The sequence below is a fragment of the Schistocerca serialis genome, chromosome 1 (assembly GCF_023864345.2).
Source record: "Schistocerca serialis cubense isolate TAMUIC-IGC-003099 chromosome 1, iqSchSeri2.2, whole genome shotgun sequence".
Classification (NCBI taxonomy): domain Eukaryota; kingdom Metazoa; phylum Arthropoda; class Insecta; order Orthoptera; family Acrididae; genus Schistocerca; species Schistocerca serialis.
Window position 1 is genome coordinate 1,280,584,991 of NC_064638.1, and position 14,158 is coordinate 1,280,599,148.

The following is a 14,158-nucleotide window of genomic DNA, read 5'->3' on the forward strand; positions in this document are numbered from 1 at the left end:
CTAACTACACAATAACCTAAAACATTGACTTTTAGAGGTCCTGTGGAGATATCCCTCAGTGGAGCAGAAAGAGTTGCCCAAAATTATGTTCCCTAATTCAGTCCGCCACATTTCACAATGTGCCCTGTCAGGCTCTCAAATACTCATGTTCCTCTACTAATGTTAAGCCCTTGAAGCCTCTGCACAAGTTGATTTTGGTCCTAACGTTATATTCATATTTGGCACTTCTTTTAAAGATGGAAAAATGTTGATAACGACAAAGCACAATAATGTATTGTGTAACAGTTGCCTAATTGCCAATTTTTATTAGAGGTCTCGGCTAGATGTTGTACGAGTACAACTGACACAACAATCAATTATCGTATATCACATAGAACACTTTGAAAAATTATCGGTGCAAGTTTAGGTTCCCCAAAATATGATTCCGTAAGTTACCAGTTAATGCAAATAAGCGAAATGAACTAATTGTTTTCATTTTCAAATCACATGTAGCAATGGTCATGTGCGCGGCAAACGAAATTAAACTAGGTTCGTCCTTAATGCTGAACAGCATGTTTTCTAACTAATGTTTTAGTTTATTGAATTTCAAATTAAAAATTACTGCTTTCTACATTTTGTATGTCATTGTCGAAGAACCTTATTTTTATAGCTTGTGGAGTTTTATGAGAAGTACCCTACTGCATGTATGAGTCAAAATTCGATGATAATCCACTTTTCTTGAATCATCTGCTGTTCCTTATTTGTAGAAAATGAACTAACTTTTCGTCTGTCAGTCGATGTTTGTATTATTTCAAGCTGGCTGGTTACGGGCAGTGTGGTCCATCTTTAGATCATTTCTCGTAGTTACGTAGTGGCCAGACTTAACGGTACTATTAGTTAGTTTCGCTGTTAAAATCAAAGAAGTTCGGGGCTTGCTGCTGGTCGTCGTTAACTACAAACCACGATATTTCCACTGCTCCCCCCAGTTATCTACAGGTGAACCATCGAACTCACAACAGTTTCACTGTTGAGTATATGGCAGTGAAACTGATAGTTCCATTAAGACTGTTGCTCTGTAATTATGAAGGTCTAACAGTGTTTCACAGGTGAAAAATAAGTCTATTTTCCATCTGTTGATATTTCTGAACATTTCATTAGTTGTCTTTTCTGTAAAGGGACTGGTACCACTTTTCATTTCTTTACTTGCATCATAAAAATAGTTGGATCTTCTGAAACTGAAAGTGAGAAATCGTTTATCCAGTCTTTCAGAAAAAAAACAGAGGGCCCAGAATCAATCCTTGTGGTACACAATGTCTCATTGCTTCAAATTCTTAGTGACTATTGTTACGTCATTAACACAGAATAGACAGACTTCGCTTTGCGGCTTTCAAATAAGATGAAATCGCTTAAACGGCAATGTCTGCTATTCCACAATATTTTATTTTTGCATGAAAGTATTATGGTTCACACAATCAATGGCTTTAGCCAGGTCACAAAGTACTCCCAATGGCAGTAATTTGTGGTTTATTGATTCTAATATATATTTCTGTCCAGATAAATACAGCCGTTTCAGGTGGGCTTTCCTTTCAAAATCGAACTCGTTTGCTGTTGAATGTGTTTTCTTTTAGTAAACGATTATAAAGTCTATTGTTCATTATCTTTTCGATTTTTTAAAATTTTGGCAATAAGGGCATTTATCCAGCTGAGCAAGCTAGAAAACTTTGAAATGCATGTAAAAATTACAACACTGTATAATGAAGGCTTTCCCAGTCTGTTGTCTCAGTTGCTGGTGAATCTTCTTTGATGTATGGTCGCGGCTTTTTCGTTCCTCAGATTTCGTCCAGACATGTGACAGACGTTTACACAGCGCTTGAACCATATCGTGAAATCATGACGCTTGATCATATCACTATAATGAATTAACGTGTTAGCCGTTATTTGGGATTAAATACATAAGCTAGAAAAAGTTTAGAAAAGGTTTGAAGTTATGCTTAAACTTTGTTTTTTGGAAGCCACTAAGTTCTTTCAGTATGAAACACTGCTTGAATACAGTCTGTGAAATTTGCGCTCCGTTTTAAGAAAAAGGAAGTTCACACGTCTCAGTGTTTATGACGTCACATCTCCTGAATGATGTGTCGTACAATGATATAATTTTTCAGGTACATTCAGTAGTATATGTGGATATTATCTGCAAATTGTGCTACGAACAGAGTCCATAGTAAATAAGTCATAAATTAACGCGTCGGGTCTGATGTTTAAGTTTTACTGTATGAGCAGTGAAAATAATAATGGTTCTTTCTTTCACAATTTTGTGGCGGGTGTCGACGAGAAAAAGTTTTGCAAAAGGTTTAAATTTATGTTTAAAGTCTGCTGGAAGTCACTAAGTGCTCTCGTTCCCAAATACTGGATGAATGATATCCAAGTATTTGCGCGCCATCAGTTACACATCCTGAAGACAATCACACAGTTTCTAACTGTAATACTTGTCTTACTGTGTTTTAAACATAAGATCATACCTGTTAACGAGTAGCTTATTAAAACATTTTAAATTCAACAATAACGCGCAGTACTAAAAATCTAATTTTTGTCGCCCCTGGGAGCCCCTAGGTAGGCAACTTAAACAGAGTTCCGGGTTCATCGATAGTCGCTTAGTAATACAGATCTCTGTCGACCTGGTGTGGTTTAAGATCGAATCAATTAGAAAATAAGCTCAGGAGCAAACCGAACTTAGTTGATTTGGCAGTTTCCCAGTTTAACCTGTAACTATGATTTTGTGAAAACATGTACCGTGCTTCCACAGTTTTTTCCCTCTACTACAGGTATGTACAGAAGATGGTGTTACAGTTGCAGTACCTGACAATCTAGGGAATGACACTGTAATGAAAATAGCAACTGATGATGGCACCGGGCGCTGAAACATCTTTGCTCAGAATAATAACAGTTGATTACATATTAGACGGAAATGACTTACCGTAATTTAATCCTCAAATACGGCCACTGGTAGAGGTGTAAACCCAGACTTCAATGATAGTTTATTTTTAATACAGTGGGGAGATCGAGTTACTGTAAGCTTTTCCTGTTGGCTGTTAGCTTTTCTTAATTTATATTTTGACCCTTTTCATGGCAGTACTCGCAGAATGCAAAGGATGAATAAATGAATGGGCACCATGTTTGTTATCATGTCGTAATCGTTCATGTGGTTACGCCTGGCGCTGAAACATCCAAAATGGAAACAATACTAAAATAGGAATTGCACCAAAAGCGAATTCACTGCAGTTGTATCTTTCGTTGTCTATTGTATTCTGCACACATAAAGACAGGAAAGTTACGCACCAGCCTATGTCTTTACATTTTGTTCTCTATTTTTGAAATTACGAAACACTAGAGGTGATCCGGCTGTGGGAGACACGAGTGCTCACGCACTGCCCAGAGGGCGTACTCTGTGAATGGAGGGGTGAGCCCGGCTGGACACGGTCGGTACACACACTGACTGCCGGCTGCCAGCTGTAACGGCACCCACTCACAAGGACATCACGCGGCCTTACACAGAAAAGCTCCGGAACTGTGGGAATGTAGCAAGACAGCCTCAGCCAAGACTTGCCAACGGGAACCGAGCACTTTGACGATTCTCAGTTCACGAACCGAGGCAGAAAATCCGCGTTTCACTACTGAAATCTGCACGACGATAGCGAAGAGTTTTGTCATAAGAGAGGTACTGTATTTTCGACTCACATGTGTTCACAAGCTACGGAGAACGCAAGAAGGAACATTTGTATTTGAACCTGTAGATCAGCGTCCCAAAAGAATGAGAGGAAGGAAAGCACATTATGATTTAAGGTCCAGTTGACACGATGTCATTAGGGACTGAGTACAAGCTCGAAAATGAGGAAGGATGAGAAAGGAAAGTACCTTTCTAAAAGGAATCATCCCGAAACAAGCGATATGTAGACATAATCGAAGAGTGGTGAAGATATTGTGTGGCAGAAAGTAATGAGCCGAAAGATTATACGTGCATAATATCGTGTTGATGTACCTATAGAGCGCAGTACAGCAGCTATTCTGCTTGGCGTTCATTCGACAAGTCCCTGGCAGGTTTTCGTAACTACACTATGTGATCAAAAGTATCCGGACACCTGGCTGAAAATGACTTACAAGTTCGTGGCGCCCTCCATCGGTAATGCTTGTGGAATTCAGTAAGGTATTAACCCACTCTTGGCCTTTATGACAGCTTCCACTCTCGCAGGTATACGTTCAGTCAGGTGCTGGAATGTTTCTTGGGGAATGCCAGCCCATTCTTCACAGAGTGCTGCACTGAGGAGAGGTATCGATGTCGGTCGGTGAGGCCTGGCACGAATTCGCCGTTGCAAAAGATTCCGGTGTTCTGTAGGATTCTGGTCAGGACTCTGTGCAGGTCAGTCCTTTACACGTATGTTATTGTCGTCTAACCACTCCGTCACAGGCCGTGCATTATGAGTAGGTGCTCGATCGGGTTGAAATAAGCAATCGCCATCCCCGAATTGCTCTTCAACAGTGGGAAGCAAGTAGGTGCTTAAAACATCAATGTACGCCTGTGCTGTGATAGTGCCACGCAAAACAACAAGGGGTCCAAGCCCCCTGCATGAAAAACACGACCACACCATAACACCACCGCCTCCGAATTTTACTGTTGGCAGTAAACACGCTGGCAGATGACGTTAACCGGGCATTCGCCATACCATCGACCTGCCATCGGATCGCCACATTGTGTACCGTGAGTCGTCACTCCACACAACGTTTTTCCATTGATCAATCGTCCAATGTTTACGCTCCTTACAGCAAGGGAGGCGTCGTTTTGCATTTACCGGCGTGATGTGTGGCTTACGAGCAGCCGTTCGACCATAAAATCCAAGTTTTCTCACCTCCCGCCTGACTGTCATAGTACTTGCAGTGGATCCTGATTCAGTTTGGAATTGCTGTGTGATGGTCTGGATAGATTTCTGTCTATTACACATTACGAACCTCTTCAACTGTCAGCGGTCTCTGTTAGTCAACAGACGAGGTCAGCCTGCACGCTTTTGTGCCGTACGTGACCCTTCACGTTTCTACTTCACTATCACATCGGAAACAGTGGACCTAGGGATGTTTAGGAGAGTGGAAATCTCGCATACAGACGTATGACGCAAGTAACACTCAATCACCTGACTACGTCCCAAGTCCCTGAGTTCCGCGGAGCGTCCCATTCTGGTCCCTCACGATGTCTAATGACTACTGAGGTCGGTGATGTGGAGTACCTGGCAGTAGGTGGCAGCACAATGGACCTAATATGAAAAACGTATGTTTGTGGGGGTGTCCGGATACTTTTAATCACATAGTGTATGTGGCAACAGATGTGTACGACAGGTCATACTATTCTCGTAAATTACGGACCATTGTGCGCACGGATGTGGCCCTCGATAGTGTCCCAGATCTGTTCCGTCCGGTGGATTTGGTGCCCAAGATCTCTACATGAGTTTACTACCATGCTTCTCAAACCACTGCAGCCTGATGCTAATTTTGAGACATGAAGAGTTATCCTGCTGGAAGAAACTAATGCCGTCGGGAAAGACAACAAGCACAGTGCTGTGTACGTGACCCACATTATAATTTCGGTAGCCCACAGCTGCCTGACGTCTTTGATAACTACCACAAACCGCATGGAAGCCCAGGTGAATGTCCCCCATCGACCTGCATCCGTAGCGCGGTGTGTATTTCGAGCAAATGTTTGCCTGCATGACGGTGTAGTTGGACCAAGTGTAACAAGAAACGTGATTCATCCGACCAGGCTACAAGTTCCCATTGATCCACTGTCCAGCCTCAATGTGCCTGAGCAACAGCCTCAACGGGTGCGGGGCAAAGTCAGGACATGCGGGGACCAAGCAGCAGTCGGTATTGTAATTGTCAACTGTCGAAGCTGCGTTGGTAAAGTACCGGAACTTCAAGCGCTGATAGAAAGCACCGAAGCTGAAATCGTTATAGGTACAGAAAGCTGGCTTAAGCCAGAGATAAATTCTGCCGAAATTTTTACAAAGGTACAGACGGTGTTTAGAAAGGATAGATTGCATGCAACCGGTGGTGGAGTGTTCATCGCTGTTAGTAGTAGTTTATCCTGTAGTGAAGTAGAAGTGGATAGTTCCTGCGAATTATTATGGGTGGAGGTTACACTAAACAACCGAACTAGGTTAATAATTGGCTCCTTTTACCGACCTCCCGACTCAGCAGCATTAGTGGCAGAACAACTGAGAGAAAATTTGGAATACATTTCACATAAATTTTCTCAGCATGTTATAGTCTTAGGTGGAGATTTCAATTTACCAGATATAGACTGGGACACTCAGATGTTTAGGACGGGTGGTAGGGACAGAGCATCGAGTGACATTATACTGAGTGCACTATCCGAAAATTACCTCGAGCAATTAAACAGAGAACCGACTCGTGGAGATAACATATTGGACCTACTGATAACAAACAGACCCGAACTTTTCGACTCTGTATGTACAGAACAGGGAATCAGTGATCATAAGGCCGTTGCAGCATTCCTGAATATGGAAGTTAATAGGAATATAAAAAAAGGGAGGAAGGTTTATCTGTTTAGCAAGAGTAATAGAAGGCAGATTTCAGACTACCTAACAGATCAAAACGAAAATTTCTGTTCCGACACTGACAATGTTGAGTGTTTATGGAAAAAGTTCAAGGCAATCGTAAAATGCGTTTTAGACAGGTACGTGCCGAGTAAAACTGTGAGGGACGGGAAAAACCCACCGTGGTACAACAACAATGTTAGGAAACTACTGCGAAAGCAAAGAGAGCTCCACTCCAAGTTTAAACGCAGCCAAAACCTCTCAGACAAACAGAAGCTAAACGATGTCAAAGTTAGCGTAAAGAGGGCTATGCGTGAAGCGTTCATTGAATTCGAAAGTAAAATTCTATGTACCGACTTGACAGAAAATCCTAGGAAGTTCTGGTCTTACGTTAAATCAGTAAGTGGCTCGAAACAGCATATCCAGACACTACGGGATGATGATGGCATTGAAACAGAGGATGACACGCGTAAAGCTGAAATACTAAACACCTTTTTCCAAAGCTGTTTCACAGAGGAAGACCGCACTGCAGTTCCTTCTCTAAATCCTCGCACAAACGAAAAAATGGCTGACATCGAAATAAGTGTCCAAGGAATAGAAAAGCAACTGGAATCACTCAATAGAGGAAAGTCCACTGGACCTGACGGGATACCAATTCGATTCTACACAGAGTACGCGAAAGAACTTGCCCCCCTTCTAACAGCCGTGTACCGCAAGTCTCTAGAGGAACGGAGGGTTCCAAATGATTGGAAAAGAGCACAGATAGTCCCAGTCTTCAAGAAGGGTCGTCGAGCAGATGCGCAAAACTATAGACCTGTATCTCTTACGTCGATCTCTTGTAGAATTTTAGAACATGTTTTTTGCTCGCGTATCATGTCATTTCTGGAAACCCAGAATCTACTATGTAGGAATCAACATGGATTCCGGAAACAGCGATCGTGTGAGACCCAACTCGCCTTATTTGTTCATGAGACCCAGAAAATATTAGATACAGGCTCCCAGGTAGATGCTATTTTTCTTGACTTCCGGAAGGCGTTCGATACAGTTCCGCACTGTCGCCTGATAAACAAAGTAAGAGCCTACGGAATATCAGACCAGCTGTGTGGCTGGATTGAAGAGTTTTTAGCAAACAGAACACAGCATGTTGTTATCAATGGAGAGACGTCTACAGACGTTAAAGTAACCTCTGGCGTGCCACAGGGGAGTGTTATGGGACCATTGCTTTTCACAATATATATAAATGACTTAGTAGATAGTGTCGGAAGTTCCATGCGGCTTTTCGCGGATGATGCTGTAGTATACAGAGAAGTTGCTGCATTAGAAAATTGTAGCGAAATACAGGAAGATCTGCAGCGGATAGGCACTTGGTGCAGGGAGTGGCAACTGACCCTTAACATAGACAAATGTAATGTATTGCGAATACATAGAAAGAAGGATCCTTTATTGTATGATTATATGATAGCGGAACAAACACTGGTAGCAGTTACTTCTGTAAAATATCTGGGAGTATGCGTGCGGAACGATTTGAAGTGGAATGATCATATAAAACTAATTGTTGGTAAGGCGGGTATCAGGTTGAGATTCATTGGGAGAGTGCTTAGAAAATGTAGTCCATCAACAAAGAAGGTGGCTTACAAAACACTCGTTCGACCTATACTTGAGTATTGCTCATCAGTGTGGGATCCGTACCAGGTCGGGTTGACGGAGGAGATAGAGAAGATCCAAAGAAGAGCGGCGCGTTTCGTCACAGGGTTATTTGGTAACCGTGATAGCGTTACGGAGATGTTTAATAAACTCAAGTGGCAGACTCTGCAAGAGAGGCGCTCTGCATCGCGGTGTAGCTTGCTCGCCAGGTTTCGAGAGGGTGCGTTTCTGGATGAGGTATCGAATATATTGCTTCCCCCTACTTATACTTCCCGAGGAGATCACGAATGTAAAATTAGAGAGATTAGAGCGCGCACGGAGGCTTTCAGACAGTCGTTCTTCCCGCGAACCATACGCGACTGGAACAGGAAAGGGAGGTAATGACAGTGGCACGTAAAGTGCCCTCCGCCACACACCGTTGGGTGGCTTGCGGAGTATCAATGTAGATGTAGATGTAGATGTAGCATGCTGCAATCGTAATTGCCGATAATTCTTGAGAACAAGCAAGTTTAGCACCGTTACCATTTTCAAGTGTGAGAAGGTGCGGTGGAATATTGCATTAACCGCTGGTAGTTAGTGAGCAGGCTAAAGCAACGACGATGTTGAAATATTGGGAGACGGGCTAGGTTCGATCGTTTTCACCCGCCAGTCAGCAGTAATTCATACACAAGCAAACGGATTCTCCATTATCGGGGTTTCGGTAGTGTTGCTTAGTACGTGATCAGAAGTGGCGCACAGGTATAACTGATGCGATAGCTGTAGCTTCCAGGAAAATGGGGTTACACCGGACGGGGATTCAGCATGGAGCTGCCAACAGCAGCCTTGGGTTCGAGTCTCTGTCGCAGTACCAGACCCTTGTGCTGAGCCCACCCTCCAAACTTGGTGTCGCAGCGCAGTGGGCCTTCCCAGCTCACTCGGGCAGCAGCCGGAGTCCTGTCCAGGGGCAGCGGGTCGCACCCCGGACACGGCAGCCGCATTCCGACAAGCCGATGGGCGTGCTCTCTCGCTGCACGCTTCAATCACCCACATGTGGTCATTCATCGAAGGTCCGGCTACTTATGCAAGCTTTCTGTCCATCTCCATGCGTCGCTGACGACGACGCTGTGGTTCTCCTCAACTGGGATGAGTTGTTGCCAGCTGTCTGGTCGCTAGGAATCTCCTGGCCAGCTGCCAGTCTTCCTTCCGGGGGGGGGGGGGGGGGGGAATTGCATCTCCCGATATGGACGCAGTGCTGGTTGCTGATGCACAAGTTGATCATGATAGCTGCTTCTCTCTGCGCCCACACGGACCTGCCAGCCACCCTGAGCTCGCAGCCGTTTGACGACACAGCCACCGTGCTACTCCTGAGGTCGGTTGTACAGGCCTAGTCCGCTACAGAATCCCCTGTTCAACACTCAGAGGTAGGGTTCGAAATGCTTGTACCGGCACCGGCATTTTTCAATGCGATCTATAACTATGCGAACTATTGAAAATTGAATTTTTGTTGTCTCTGGAAGCCGTCAGACATCATTGTATTCTATCGCCATATCTTCCACAGATATTCTGCCGCCGTATCTTCCACAGATTGCCGTCTATCCTGCGTGATGAGGTGTGGACGTCCAACATTTTGTCACCTTATTCAGCCACTTTCCACTGATGCTTACGAAAGCAGCCAGTGATACGGTTCCCCACACTCGTTTAATGAACAAAGTAAGAGCATATGGACTATCACGTCCGCAGCTCATGGTCGTGCGGTAGCGTTCTCGCTCCCCACGCCCGGGTTCCCGGGTTCGATTCCCGGCGGGGTCAGGGATTTTCTCTGCCTCCTGACGACTGGGTGTTCTGTGCTGTCCTTAGGTTAGTTAGATTTAAGTGGTTCTAAGATATATGGGACTGATGACCATTGATGTTAAGTTCCATAGTGCTCAGAGCCATTTGAACCATTTTTTTGACTATCAGACCAATTGTGTAATTGGATTGAAGAGTTCCTAGATAACAGAACGCAGCATGTCATTCTCAATGGAGAGAAGTCTTCCGAAGTAAGAGTGATTTCAGGTGTGCCGCAGGGGAGTGTCATAGGACCGTTGCTATTCACAATATACATAAATGACCTTGTGGATGACATCGGAAGTTCACTGAGGCTTTTTGCAGATGATGCTGTGGTGTATCGAGAGGTTGTAACAATGGAAAATTGTACTGAAATGCAGGAGGATCTCCAACGAATTGACGCATGGTGCAGGGAATGGCAATTGAATCTCAATGTAGACAAGTGTAATGTGCTGCGAATACATAGAGAGAAAGATCCTTTATCATTTAGCTACAAAATAGCAGGTCAGCAACTGGAAGCAGTTAATACCGTAAATTATCTGGAAGTAGGTATTAGGAGTGATTTAAAATGAAATGATCATATAAAGTTGATCGTCGGTAAAGCAGATGCCAAACTGAGATTCATTGCAAGAATCCTAATGAAATGCAATCCGAAAACAAAGGAAGTAGGTTACAGTACGCTTGTTCGCCCACTGCTTGAATACTGCTCAGCATGTGGGATCCGTACCAGATAGGGTTGATAGAGGAGATAGAGAAGATCCAACGGAGAGCAGCGCTCTTCATTACAGGATCATTTAGTAATCGCGAAAGCGTTACGGAGATGATGGATAAACTCCAGTGGAAGACTCTGCAGGAGAGACGCTCAGTAGCTCGGTACGGGCTTTTGTTCAACATACCTTCACCGAAGAGTCAAGCAGTATATTGCTCCCTCCTAGGTATATCTCGCGAAGAGACCATGAGGATAAAATCAGAGATATTAGAGCCCACACAGAGGCATACCGACAATCCTTCTTTCCACGACCAATACGAGACTGGAATAGAAGAGAGAACCGATAGAGGTACTGATGGTACCCTCCGCCACACACCGTCAGGTGGCTTGCGGAGTATGGATGTAGATGTAGATGTAGAACAGGCGACCAACTTTGCCGTTTCCTCGATGCTCGTTTTCAGCTCCTGGCCAATAATAGTCTGCCCTTTGTCAAAGTGCAGTGTGTTTGCCATTTGTGCCCCGTATCGTCGCTAGACTAATTCCCCACTCGCCTCTGCTCGACTTATACAGGGTTATTAAACAAAAGTTTCGAATATTTTGAGAGGTGGGAGTACCCACCTAAACAAGAAAAATAAGTCCAATAAATCGGGTTGCTGCCAGGCACTAGAGAGACAGGCAGTCACAATATAATAAGTTTATTCCTCGAACACAACTTTTAAAAAGTCTTCTATATATTATGGTGTAAATTCCCTCCACGCCCCAAATTATACAAGTGAAAAATAAACAACTGTTCTTCACTGGTAAACACATTGAAGTTCCTGAATCAAAAAATAATTAAGTTCCTCAACACGTGAAAATCGTCAACTGGTAAGTGACAACACAACACTCTTTTAAGGTATGCAAAGTCGTGAAGTCTGAGTAAAGTTCATCATGCAATAAGTTCCCTGATTCCACAAGCTGCGACATAGTCGCGAATACGAACGGTGATCCAGGTAGTGTCAAATGTTTATTTATTCCAGTCTTTGGTCACAATATGAAGTCCTTTGGCGATGACCGGTTTCAGTCAGTTATGACTATCTTCAGACCTGTTCTACAGCATGTCCTAATGTGATACAGCCGTAATGGCATCGTCAAAAGAGTATTGAGTGTATTTCTATATTTTGACGATGCCATTACGGTTTATCACATCAGGACATGGTGTAGAACAGAACTGAAGATGGTCATTACTGATTCAAACCAGTCACCGTCGAAGGACTTTATATTGTGATCAAAGACTGGAATAAATAAACATTTGACAATTCCTTAATTCTTGGGTTTGGTAATAAACAAAGTCGCACAATAGCTTAAGTCGTGAAATCAAACACTTTCAAAATGTCTTACAGTCATACTTCACAGGAGAAGTTACAACGATAAAACTGTACAGTAAATTTCAAAGTCCCGTAAGGACAGAAATGCAGAGTATTAAGTCTTGGCACTATCTTATCTTTTTGGTGAAATAAGAATAGTAGATATTACACTTAGTCTAAACAGAGGAGGCGGCGTGCTGTCCTGGAAGATGGCGTCGGAGCCCACAGCGAAGCAACGCTGAAATCACCCGTCGATTGCTCGCTGCGACGGAATTGGGTTGCTAAGCTCGCATGCTGGCCTGAATAACTGACTAACGGCAGGATACGTGCGGGAGTATTTTCGGTACGTGACACTGCAGACGCAGGAAGAGGTGAGGTAAGTCAACGACCACTGCCGTCGCCGTACGCGCCCTCTCGTGGCCTGGTGGGAAGGCTGTTGTCGCCACCTGCTGGTCTGTCCTCGGAGTACCGGAACTCAAAATTTCCCGCTGCGTCCGTTCCGTAGGAGCGACGTTCGCGGCAACCCACACAACGCAGACGTTGTGCCGTCGGCGTCTTATTTCTAGAGCGCCATGGGAAGTGGCTCTGCCAGCCGGGGTGGCCGAGCGGTTCTAGGCGCTACAGTCTGGAACCGCGCGACCGCTACGGTCGCAGGTTCGAATACTGCCTCCGGCATGGATGTGTGTGATGTCCTTAGGTTAGTTAGGTTTAAGTCGTTCTAAGTTCTAGGGGACTGATGGCCTTAGAAGTTAAGTCCCATAGTGCTCAGAGCCATTTGAGCCATTTGAAGTGGCTCTAAAATGCACTCCTTCCGAGTTACAGGCGGTTGTTCATCTTCGATATTGTGAAACACATCTCTTCTACTGCAAGCTCTTTGCTTTCCATATTTGTCGGGAGGAGATATTATAGACCAAAACAAGGAAAAATTGTAGAATGAACACAAATTCTTAAAATGTACACTACTGGCCATTAAAATTACTACACCGAGAAGAAATGCAGATGATAAACGGGTATTCATTCGACAAATATATTATACTACAACTGACATAAGATTACATTTTCACGCAATTTGGGTGCATAGATCCTGATCCGTCAGTACCCAGAACAACCACCTCTGGCCGTAATAACGGCCACGATACGCCTTGGGATTGAGTCAAACAGAGCTTGGATGGTGTGTACAGATACAGCTGCCCATGCAGCTTCAACACGATACCACAGTTCATCAAGAGTAGTGACTGGCGTATTGTGACGAGCCAGTTGCTCGGCCACCATTGGCCAGACGTTTTCAATTGGTGAGAGATCTGGAGAATGTGCTGGCCAGGGGAGCAGTCGAACATTTTCTGTATCCAGAAAGGCCCGTACAGGATCTGCAACATGCGGTCCTGCATTATCCTGCTGAAATGTTGGGTTTCGGAGGGATCAAATGAAGGGTAGAGCCACGGGTCGTAACACATCTGAAATGTAACGTCCACTGTTCAAAGTGCCGTCAATGCGAACAAGAGGTGACCGAGACGTGTAACCAATGGCACCCCATACCATCATGCTGGGTGATATGCCAGTATGGCGATGGCGAATACACGCTTCAACGCGATGTCGCCAAACACGGATGTGACCATCATGCTGCCGTAAACAGAACCTGGATTCATCCGAAAAAATGACGTTTTGCCATTCGTGCACCCAGGTTCGTCGTTGAGTACACCATCGTAGGCGCTCCTGTCTATGATGCAGCGTCAAGGGTAACCGCAGCCATGGTCTCCGAGCTGATAGTCCATGCTGCTGCAAACGTTGTCGAACCGTTCGTGCAGATGGTTGTTGTGTTGCAAACGTCCCCATCTGTTGACTCAGGGATCCAGACGTGGTTGCACGATCCGTTACAGCCATGCGGATAAGATGCCTGTCATCTCGACTGCTAGTTGGGATCCAGCACGGCGTTCCGTATTACCCTCCTGAACCCACCGATTCCATATTCTGCCAACAGTCATTGGATCTCGACCAACGCGAGCAGCAATGTCGCGATACGATAAACCGCAATCACGATAGGCTACAATCCGACCTTTATCAAAGTCGGAAACGTGATG

The 14,158-nt window shown here is 44.5% G+C and overlaps 1 protein-coding gene across 2 annotated transcripts in view; it reads right to left on the reverse strand.

The window, feature by feature from the left end:
- LOC126419619 (EF-hand calcium-binding domain-containing protein 4A-like) overlaps positions 1-14,158 on the reverse strand; it is a 759,654-nt gene that overhangs the window by 88,770 nt on the left and 656,726 nt on the right. The window lies entirely within an intron of this gene.